The sequence below is a fragment of the Erinaceus europaeus genome, chromosome 7 (genome assembly GCF_950295315.1).
Source record: "Erinaceus europaeus chromosome 7, mEriEur2.1, whole genome shotgun sequence".
Lineage (NCBI taxonomy): Eukaryota > Metazoa > Chordata > Mammalia > Eulipotyphla > Erinaceidae > Erinaceus > Erinaceus europaeus.
Window position 1 is genome coordinate 98,952,716 of NC_080168.1, and position 12,549 is coordinate 98,965,264.

The window sequence follows — 12,549 nt, forward strand, 5'->3', positions numbered from 1 at the left end:
AGTATGTATCAATTTCTCAGAGAGCCAGCTTTTCAAAGAACATGGATTCACCAAGAATTGTTGCTTTATTAGTACAATTACTTAAATAATACCAAGCTAAGGTGGGTGTATAGCATAATGATTATGCAAAGAGACTTTCATACCTGAAGCTCTCAAGTCCCAGGTTCAATCCCCCACACTGCTATAAGCCAGAGCTGAGCAGTGCTCTGGTAAAAAAAATAAATAAAGTAAAGAACACCTTTATTTAAAAAAAGTACCAAGCTCAAAAGCACTGGACATCTTTGCACTTCTTATTTTTTTAAAGACTATTTTTATTTTGTTTTGTTTTGTTTTTACTTTATTTTATTTTATTTTATTTTTGCCTCCAGGTTTATTGCTGGGGCTTGGTGCGTGCACCAGGAATCCACTGCTAATCTATTGCTCCTGGGGACTATTTTTTCCTTTTTGCCCTTGTTGTTTATCATTGTTGTTGTCACTGCTGTGGTCATAGTTGTTGTTGGATAAGACAGAGAGAAATCAAGAGAGGAGGGGAAGACAGAGAGGGGGAGAGAAAGATAGACACCTGCAGACCTGCTTCACTGCCTGTGAAGCGACTCCCCTGCAGGTGGGGAGCCAGGGGTTCGAACAAGGATCCTTGAGCTGGTTCTTGTGCTTTGCTCCATGTGCACTTAATCCACTGCACTTCCACCTGCCTCCCCCCTCCCCATCTTCACACTTCTCTCTCTCTCTTTTTTTTTTCCAGGATCATCATAGGAGCTTTGTGGCACTGGACCCACTGCTCCCAGAGGCCATTTTTTCTATCTTATTGGACAGAACAGAGAGAAATTGAAAGGGGGAGTGGGAGATAGAGAGGAGGAGAAAAAAGATAGACACCTGCAGACAGACCCACTTCACCACCTGTGAAGCCACCCCTCTGCAGGTAGGAACTGGGATCCTTGGGCGAGTCCTTGTGCTTTGTACTAGTACTATGCGCACTTAACCCAGTGTGCTACCGCCCGGCCCCCTACACTTCTCTCTCTATAACCTCATTATATCACAGTTTACATTCACTATCACATGCACACAGAGATCCCTTCCCACTCATGCATTCAAAACACTCCCAGTGAATTGCTTGTTTTCCACTTCCTTCCTCTCCTCATCAAGAAAGGAAAGTTGCAAATTGTGGGAAGTAGGAAAAGTAGTAGACTGAGTTGAGAAGGCATCGAGAAGCAAAAACTGGTATCATTTTACAAATAATCACTGACATTGGTGACATGCCTGAACCTAAATTTAAAAGAAAAAAAATCTCAAAATTATCCCCCCCAAGCAGCCTGTAGATTGACAATCTGACTTAAATATTAATTCTACTTTATTGCTTGTTAAGAAAATAATCATGAAATGATTCATTGGGAAAACTGTCTGTGGGTCAACTGATTTTTGACAGTTTATTATTATGTGATTAAACTTTAATAAATTCATTCAAAGCCATCGCATAAGCTCTCTGTCAAATAGTTTTAGAGCTAATAAATTTTTCTGCAGAATTTATTTGTCTGTAAGTCTAAGTTGGAGGATGAGGAAAATTCTCAGTAGTCGTCATAATGAGCTAATTGAAACAGTGAAGCTGTCCATAAATAAATGCTTTTGAGTACCTAACAAAGTATTTTTTATATTTATTTATTTTCCCTTTTGTTGCCCCTGTTGTTTTTCATTGTTGTAGTAGTTATTATTGTTGTTGTTGTTACTGACATTGTTGTTGTTGGATAGGACAGAGAGAAATGGAGAGAGGAGGGGAAGACAGAAAGGGGGAGAGAAAGACATAAAATATTTTATTGGACACTTATAGGTGGAGAAAAGAGAGGAATACTGAAGAAATAAGTGATGAAAACTCTGCTCTTCACTTTCAGAAGACAAAATATTCATCTATTGGCTAACTTGAGACCAATTACAAAGCATCCTATCAACCAGTTCATGATGACACAAGTGTAATATGCAGACAGCTCTGACCTCCTGTTGGGTCTTACCCACAATCCATTCCCACTGTCCACACATGAAAGCAAATCTTTTATTCTTTTGCATGATGTCTTTTTCCTTTCAATGTAAGATATTTTTCCAATCTCCAAATCGTAAACTCTTTCCTCAAAGCAAATCATCCCAAACCACACAGATATTTTCACACTGTCCATTGTTTCACTCATGTGTCTTCATTTTAAAACCCACTAACAAAAATACTAATTCAGTCTTAATGTTTCTTAGAATAGATACTTTAAAATACACCTAGTTAATTTTTTGAAATCTGTACATGATGGTTTTAAGCAATACATCATGGATCAGAAGTCTGTAAACATCTACTTTTGACAGCTTTCTGTGTGCAGAGAAAGCCTGGCCTAAGGTAAAACCAAGTGATAGACCAGCAAGGTAAGTGAAGACCCACAGAAAAGATAGGAGGATTAAAAACTTGGAGCTTCGGGACTGAAAATATAGCTCCTTGGTTTGTGCACTGCTCACCATGTGCATCACACAGACTTGAACCTGGCCCTGCTACTTCAAAGGAAGCTTTGGTGCCATAATATCTTTCACGCTCCCACTGCCTCTCCTCCATTTATATCTAAAACAAACAAACAAACAGTAGTTTCAAAGGATGAGGTTTCTTTTTTAAAAATATTTTATTTATAAAAAGGAAACATTGACTAAACCGTAGATAAGAGGGGTACAACTCCACACAGTTCCCACCACCAGACTATCCCATCCCCTCCCCTGATAGTTTCCTGTTCTTTATCCCTCTGGAAGTATGGACCAAAGGTCATTGTGGGTTGCAGAAGGTGGAAGGTCTGGCTTCTATAATTGCTTCCTCGCTGAACATGGGCGTTGACAGGTCGATCCATACTCTCAGTCTGCCTCTCTCTTTCCCTAGTGAGGCGGGTTATCTGTCCAGGGAAGTCTGGTTGGCATCATGCTAGCATCTGGAACCCTATCCAGAGAACCCCTGGTCACAGGCTGCAGCTTGTTGGAGCTCATGCCAGCCACTGCTTGCAAGTTGCCATCTTGGCTCTGCCCCCGGGGTTTCTAACTTATATACATCCAAAATTCCTAGGAATGTGAATAGGTGTCCTGTTGGCATTCAGTCCCAATGAACTGTGGCTCTGACATTAACATACATTTTCAGACATGAATTTAATGACTTTGAAATACATTAAAAAGTATTGATGGGGGAGTCGGGCTGTAGTGCAGCAGGTTAAGCGCAGGTGGCACAAAGCACAAGGACTGGCATAAGGATCCCGGTTCAAACCCCGGCTCCCCACCTGCAGGGGAGTCGCTTCACAGGAGGTGAAGCAGGTCTGCAGGTGTCTATCTTTCTCTCCTCCTCTCTGTCTTCCCCTCCTCTCTCCATTTCTCTCTGTCCTATCCAACAACAACAACAACAATAATAACTACAACAATAAAAAAACAACAAGGGCAACAAAAGGGAATAAATAAATAAAAATAAAATAAAATAAATTAAAACAAACAAACAAAACAAAACAACAACAACAAAAAGTATTGATGGGGAGCCAGGCAGTGGCGCAGCAGGTTAAGTGCACATAGTGTAAAGCCCACCAATAGGCATCAGGATCCGGGTTCCAGCCTCTGGCTCCCCATCTGTAGGGGGTTCGCTTCATAAGTGGTGGAGCAGGTCTGCAGGTGTCTATCTTTCTCTCCCTTTCTCTGTCTTCCCCTTCTCTCTCAATTTCTGTCTGTCCTATTCAACAACAATAATAACAACAATGATAATAAACAACAAGGGCAACAAAAGTGGGAAAAAGTAGAAAAAAAAAGGCACCAAGTAAAAACCCTAGCATAAGGGTGATGGTGGATGTTTGGCTTCCTGGGGGAGGGAAGAGGGGATGAGATGGGACAACACAGTCTCTTGGTGATGGGAATGGTGTTTAAGTACACTCCTATTAATTTGTAGTCATATAAATCACTATTTAATTAATGAGAGGGGAAAAATTGATTGTATGTCTCAAACTTTTTAAAGCATAGACTGAGTCTTTTTAATACATAGGCTGAGTCTTTAATATGTTGACTCTTAAAAACTTAGACCAGGGAGAACAGAAGCAACCTGTGGCACAGCTATATACAAATAATTTCAAAGGATATAAATTATGGTGATATTGGGTATGATACAGCAAATCCTAACAAAAGGATTTTTCAAAGTTAACCCAATTAACAAATAATGTGATTATAGCAATAACTATCTATTGTCTTCTTGAACACTAAGACAGCAGGAACCTCACATTTCTACTATAGAGCCTATATTTCCCCCAGTCCCAGAATCTCTAGAGTGGGGCGCACTTTCCTGCATGCTTCTCTCAATTCATTCCAAATGATATTGCATCTGCCAATCCCAACCTAATCAACGTAATGAGTACCACCTCAGCATGCTTCAATTCAGACTGTGACCATAGACTTCAGGTGTGGAATGACAACCCTTCAGCTTCATTTTTCAGGTGAGACCTTTCCTTTCATAGTATTCTCTAATTCCATTCCAGGTGGTTCACTCCCTAACAAAGTCCCAAAACCTAGATATAGACCAGGTCCCATGAGATAGAGCATATGTTCACATGTCTCCATAAACTAGGGCAAAATATATACCTGAAAGCAAAAGTACAAAACAGTCTGCTGTGAGTCAGTATAAAGTTCTTAATGAAATAGTATCTAATTAGATTTAGATAACCTCTTCACCTACTTCCTATTACAGTTCTCTCACTCACTCCAAAGCTAACCTCATCAAAGCAAGGACTGCAAAAGCTGAATAAGGACAAGAGTGGTATACTTTAATGATGATTCTTTTCTTTCTTAAAGATTTTATTTATTCATGAAAAATGACAGGCGAGAGAAAGAACCAGACATCACTCTGGTACATGTGCTGCTTGGGATTGAACTCAGGACCTCATACTTGGGAGTCCAATGCCTTATCCACTGTGCCACCTCCCGGACCACTAATGATGACTCTTTAGTCACTATCAGGCCACCCCATCAGCTGAGGCCCTATTCGGGGAGTCCTGAGATTCCCAAACAGACATGATAGACTTAGACCTCACATAAATCCCTCTTTCCATTGTTACCGGTCATCTCTATCAGGAACAACAAAATAGACCTCTTTGTCCCCCCCCCCCCATAGGACCTTGCCCTCTACTTAGATCAGCAACGGTAGACAATGTTTCATCCTCCGAAGGGAGGATGGGCAACATACTCTATGCTACACCTGAGGAAGATGGATCAATATTGGGGCAGCTTGGAGTGTTCCTACTCATGACCACAGAATGTGAGCTCAGATCTACAGGGATGCAGAGGTCACATAGGCTCTTAAGCTGAATATGGGCCCCAGACTGAATCAAATCGATGGGGTTTACAGTCAGCAGTATTTCTACCCCTTTCCCATATTAGGGAGCTACTCTCTTCCCTGATCCAGCTTTCTGGTCCTTTTCCAGCCATGACATTACCTCCCCAGACAATAACTTGGATCCACTTGTATATCAGATTTCAAGCTCAGGGAAAAAAAAAAAAAAACCAAAAAACTAGTATAGCCACAGGCCCTTTGGAAAATAACTAAAATATGCCTACTACCTATCTACAAAATGGAGGACCCCATCAGAACTCTTCATTTGCACTATTCCAGCCTTTAGGTTCATGGTTGTTTAACAATTTATTTGGCTTTGTATGTTAGCTCTCTTGTCAACCACTAAGTGCCAGAGGATAGCATGATGCCGACCAGACTTCCCTGGACAGACAACCCCACCAGTGTGTCCTGGAGCTCTGCTTCCCCAGAGCCCTTCCCCACTAGGGAAAGAGAAAGGCAGGCTGGGAATATGGATCAACCTGTCAACACCCATGTTCAGCGGGGAAGCAATTACAGAAGACAGACCTTCCACCTTCTGCATCCCACAATGACCTTGGGTCCATATTCCCAGAGGGTTAAAGAATAGAAAAGCTATCAGGGGAGGGGATGGGATACAGAGTTCTGGTGATGGGAATTGGGTGGAGTTGTACCCCTCTTATCTTATGGTTTTGTCAATGTTTCATTTTTATAAATAAAAAAGTGGGAAAAAATTTTAAAAATGTAATGATGTCCACCTGAAACTTTCATAATGCAGTAACACTTGAATAGAAGTTTAAATAACCAAAACATAGTAACAAGTCCTGAGGCTTAGGAAGAGATTTCAAGAACCCAGCAAGTAACCCAGTCCTCCATGGCTGAGAACACATTTCTGCTATTGTTTCATGTAGCACCACACATCAAGTTAATGGTAAATAGTATAAAAACAATAAATAAAACATTCACATGATTACAAGTGTCCATGGCTAGAGGGAGTTTTCACTGAAATACAAACACTGACAAGCAAAATGGTACCATTAGGAAAATAGATTTTTCTTAAATACTGGTTGATATCAATCTAATTAGATATAGCTAGATTTCATATACACATTTTAATTGTCTTTAGAGACTATTTAAGCTTTAATTAACATGTTAGATACATAATTTGCTATATTTAAGCATCAGTATTGTAAGAATTAAGAAAGGCTTGCTTTTATCTACTCATTAAACTCCAAATCTATACTGTTATCTTGGCCCTACTTCAGCTACTTTGTGATAAAATATATATTTATTGCTGAATTTTTTAAATCCATAAAATATGGAGTTCGAAAAGCCTTTAAAAACATTCTAGTCCAGCTTCCAAGTTGAATTCCTACACACTCTAGTTTAGACACAGAGATTCATTCTGTACTATAGAATGAATCCATACATACATTTTTGTGCCCCTAAAGCAGGGGTCATCACACTGTTTCTGTAAAGCATCAGAAAAAGAATACTTCAGAATTTGTGGGATATACTTTCTTTGTTACAACTACTTCACTCCTGCCTTTCTAGTGGGAAGATAGTCAGAGGAAATAACAAACCAGTGAGTTTGATGGTATTCCACCCAAACCCTACAAAAACAGATGCTTGCTCAGATTTAGGGAACTCCTCTAAACAGTTTGCTATGATGCATCAGGAAAACCAAAAAACATAAGTCTAGATAATATAAACAAAATTCACAAGGAGAACAATGCCAGCAGAAAAACTGGTGTCTCTGGGAGTCCGGCGGTAGTGCAACGGGTTAAGCGCACATGGCACAAAGCACAAGGACCAGCATAAGGATCCCGGTTCGATACTCCGGCTCCCCACCTGCAGGGGAGTCGCTTCACAGGCGGTGAAGCAGATCTGCAGGTGTCTATCTTTCTCCTCCCATCTCTGTCTTCCCCTCCTCTCTCCATTTCTCTCTGTCCTATCCAACAACGATGACATCAATAACAACAACAATAACAACTACAACAATGAAATCAAGGGCAACAAAAAGGGAATAAATAAATATTAAAAAAGAAAAACTGGTGTCTCAGTCCAGATTACTCAAGATTTTTCAAATAAATTGGGTGTCTATATTATTAATACTTCTGTTGGGTTCTAAAGATCACCTCCTCCTACCCCTCCCCTCTTGTCAACCTAAAGTTGAGGTAAAAGAGAAATTTCAGGTGGCACTCATCTTCATATATGTGAATATTCTTAAGGTAAAATGTAAAGCAAAACTAGATGTATTCCAGTTGAAAAGGCAAGGATTTAACTTTATCCAAGGAGGATGGTGCCCAGCCATATGCAGATTAAAAAGAATATGGTCCAAGAATAAAGAATCAGGAAGTGAAGACAGAGCTCAAGTCCAAAGGGAAAAATAACACAGTGATGGTGATTTTGAAAATGAGAGGCAGCCTGGCTTGATATAAAGCATATGGGCTTTGCAGTGAGAATCATCTGTATTTGCATGGGTTCTGCAACTTCGTGATCCTGAGGCACTGAACAAGTTTTTAAATTTTCTTCATCCTTCAGTGCCTTATATGTGAAATGGAATGGTACTCTAATTTTCAGGATTGTTAAGATGGTTTTATTAGGTAAGATCTGTGAAGTTCCTAACTTAAGTACGTGGCATACAAGAAACACTAACATTCTACACAGAAAGAATAATGGATCCTCTGTTATAAAATTTGCTAACAGATTGTTATTTAGGAAAAACTGGATCTTATAGGACAAACCCCTAAAACTTAAGGAAATGTTCTGTTCCCATATTTCCAGTGGCGGACGTCAGCTGCTTTTACCTTACTAAGTAACAGTCATGGTCAAGACATTTCAGAGAGGCATTGAACTTAACACAGCAGTTTTAACCTGTTTCTTCCAATTTTATTTTCACTACAATATTTTGGTTATTTAGTCAAGTTGAGGCTAGGTTTAATCACTTTGGTTTCTCCTCAGGCATGAGCTCAAGGACTCAGTAGGTGGAGACTCGAGAATGCAGACTAGCTGTATGCTAACAGAGTCCTCAAATGATCTCAAGTGGGAGAAAAGTCCGACTTGTTTCTCTTTGAAGGAAATCCTAAGACCACCCAGGAGCCTTCGATGCTGGAGAAAGTAACGGCATGTTTATATAGGAACATGAGCTGTATAGAACATGGAACACCTGTGCACTGTGGTCTTCACAGCCCCAATTAGCTTCTGGAAAGAATTTAGGGTAGAAATCCTTAATGGGATGCCCCCGAAAGTGGCTCACTTTTGAACACCAAAATTACTTCTTCAACTCTGCTAGCTGTATGTAAAACATAGCCACTAATAACTGTGTGGTGCTATAAAAGAATCCTTGACATTTAAGAAAGAGGCTCAACTTATTTATAATGAGAACTTACAGTGTTGGTACAGGAAACTGACTTGGAGCTTAATATGAGAAAAGATTTTCAAATCCAGAACCATTCAAATAAGGAATAGATTGTCCTGTGGAGAAGCAAATTTTTTGTGGTTAGAAGTGATGATGGACTAGAGATATTGTGGAAAATATTCCTGTAATGAAAGGTAGGAAGATTTGACTAAAGTGTTTTACTCTTACATGCTTATTTAAGAAGCAATTTAAAAGTTCTGGCACACTGATAATGATTAAAAATATAAAGATACATATGGAGAATTTTTTCTGTCATTTAAATTTTGTGGGTGAAGACAGACAAGTTGTCAGTGATTACAGCAAAGGTGCAATAACAGAGAGATGTATAAATATGATCCACATAACAGTAGTAAAAGAAGGGTTGGTTCCTGGAGCTGGTGACCTAGAGTCTCTAAAAGTTAGTCCATATATTAGTCAGACAGAAGAAGGAGGGAGAAGTCATTACAGGTAAAAGGAAAAAAATTCAAAAGCACAGGGCTATAGAAACAAATTATGCTTTAGTCAGTTGAGATAATTGGCATTAGTTGTGGATCAGAAGGCTCTATCACCAGCTCTATTATATTTTTTATTGGATTTTTCATTTTTTTAAATTTATTTTAAGAAGAGACATTAACAAAACCATAGGATAAGAGGGGTACAACTCCACACAATTCCCACCACCAGATCTCTGTATCTCATTCCCTCCCCTGATAGCTTTCCTATTGTTTATCCCTCTGGGAGTATGGACCCAAGGTCATTGTGGGATGCAGAAGGTGGAAAGTCTGGCTTCTATAATTGCTTCCCCGCTGAACATGGGCATTGACTGGTCAATCCATACTCCCAGCCTGCCTCTCTCTTTCCCTAGTAGGGTGGGGCTCTGGGGAAGCAGAGCTTCAGGACACATTGGTGGGGTTGTCTGTCCAGGGAAGTCTGGTCGGCATCATGCAAGAATCTGGAACCTGGTGGTTGACAAGAGACTTAACATACAAAGCCAAACAAATTGTTGAACAATCATGGACCTAAAGCTGGAATAGTGCAGATGAAGAGTTAGGGGGTTCTCCATTTTATAGATAGGTAGTAGGCATATTTTAATTGTATTCCAAAGGGCCTGTGGCTATACTAGTTTTTTTTTCCTGAGCCTGAAATCTGATATGCAGGTGGATCCAAGTTATTGTGTGGGGAGGTGATGTCATGGCTGGAAAACAGACAGAAAGCTGGATCAGGGAAGAGAGTAAGTAGCTCCCTAATATGGGAAAGGGGTAGAAATATTGTTGACTGTAAATCACATTGATTTGATTTGGTCTGGGGCCCATATTCAGCTTAAGAGCCAATGTGACCTTTGCATCCCTGTAGATCTGAGCTCACATTCTGTGGTCATGAGTAGGAACACTCCAAGCTGCCTCAATATTGATCCATCTTCCTCAGGTGTAGCATAGAGTATGTTGCCCATCCTTCCTTCGGAGGATAGAACATTGTCTACAGCTGATGATCCAAGTTGAGGGCAAGGTCCTATGGGGGGGGGGTGGCCACAAAGGGATCTATTTTGTTGTTCCTGATAGAGATGGCCAGTAACAACGGAAAAAAGGATTTATTTGAGGTCTAGACCCATCATGTTTGTTTGAGAATTTAAGGACTCCCTGAATAGGGCCCCAGCTGATGGGGTGGCCTGATAATGACTAAAGAGGCATCATTAAAGTATGGCAGTCTCTTGCCCTTACTCAGATTTTGCAGTCCTTGCTTTGATGAGGTTAGCTTTGGAGTGAGTGAGAGAACTGTAATAGGAGGGTGAAGAGGGTATCTAAGTCTAATTATATACTATTTCACTAGGAACTTTATACTGACTCACAGCAGACTGTTTTGTACTTTTGCTTTCAGGTATATATTTTGCCCTAGTTTATGGAGACATGTGAACATGTGCTCTATCTCATGGGACCTGGTCTATATCTAGGTTTTGGGACTTTGTTAGGGAGTGAACCACCTGGAATGGAATTAGAGAATACTATGAAAGGAAAGGTCTCACCTGAAAAATGAAGCCGAAGGGTTATCATTCCACACCTGAAGTCTATGGTCACAGTCTGAATTGAAGCATGCTGAGGTGGTACTCATTGCGTTGATTAGCAGATTAATTAGTTGATTGGCAGATGCAATATAATTTGGAATGAATTGAGAGAAGCATGCAGGAAAGTGTGCCCCATTCTAGAGGTTCCAGGACTGGGGGAAATATAGACTCTATAGCAGAAATGTGAGGTTCTTAGTGTTCAAGAAGACAATAGATAGTTATTGCTATAATCACATTATTTGTTAATTGGGTTAACTTTGAAAAATCCTTTTGTTAGGATTTGCTGTATCATACCCAACATCACCATAATTTATGTCCTTTGACATTATTTGTATATAGCTGTGCCACTGGTTGCTTCTATTCTCCCTGGTCTAGGCTTTTGAGAGAGTCAACTTATCAAAGACTCAGCCTATGTATTAAAAAGACTCAGTCTGTGCTTTAAAAAGTTTGAGACATACAATCAAATTTTCCCCTCTCATATTAATTAAATAGTGATTTATATGACTACAAATTAATAGGAGTGTACATAAACACCATTCCCACCACCAAAAGACTATGTCCCAACCCCCCACCTCCCATACCCTCTCCCCTCCTGCTGCCTGGGGAAGCCAAATATCCACCCTTACCCCAGGGTTTTTACTTTGGTGCCCTACTCCAGATTTAGTCAAATCCTGCTTTTTAGTTTCCCTTTCTGTTCTTCTTTCTCAACTCCTGTTGATGAGTGGGATCATCCCATGCTCATATTTATCTTTCTGACTTAGCTCACTTAGCATAATTCCTCTAGCTCCGTCCAAGATGGGTCAGAGAAGATGGGTTCATTGTTCTTATATTAAGAACATAGTATTCCATTGTGTATATATACCACATCTCTCTCAGCCACTCATCTGTTGCTGGGCACCTGGGTTGCTTCCAGGTTTTAGCTATTAAGAATTGTGCTGCTATGAACACAGGGGTACAAATATCTTTTATTGTGTTATGGAGTCCTTGGGGTATATCCCCAGGAGAGGAATTACTGGGTCATATGGAAGGTCCATGTCTATCTAGCCTTGTGAGAGTTCTCCAGACTGCTCTCCACAGAGGCTGGACCAATTTACATTCCCACCAGCAGTGCAGAAGGGTTCCTCTGTCCCCACAGCCTCTCCAGCATTTGTTGCTGCTGTCCTGTTTGATGTATACCATTCTCACAGGGGTGAGTTGATATCTCAATGTTGTCTTTATTTACATTTCTCTGAAAATCAGCGACCTGGAGCAATTTTTCATGTGTGAGTTAGTCTTTTGGATCTCTTCTGTAGTGAATGTTCTGTTTATATCCTCTGCCCATTTTTGGGTGGGGTCATTTGCTTTTTTGTTGCTAAGTTTGCTGAGCTCTTTGTATATTTTGGTTATTAATCTCTTGTCTGATGTATGGCATGTGAAGAACTCCCATTCTGTGAGGGGTCTCCTTGTTTGTGTGACAGTTTCTTTGGCTGTGAAGAAGCTTTTCAATTTGATGTAGTCCCATTAGTTTATTTCTGCTTTAGTCTTACTTGCAACTGAGTTTGTATCATCAAAGATGTCCTTGAGGTTTAGGTGGGGAAGTGTTCCACCAATGTTTTCCTCTAAGTATTTGATAGTTTCTGGTCTAACATCCAGGTCCTTGATCCATTTGGAGTTGATTTTTGTTTCTGGTGAGATAAGGTGGTTCAGTTTCATTCTTCTGCATGTTTCGACCCAGTTTTCCCAGCACCATTTATTAAGAGAGCCTCCTTCCTCCAT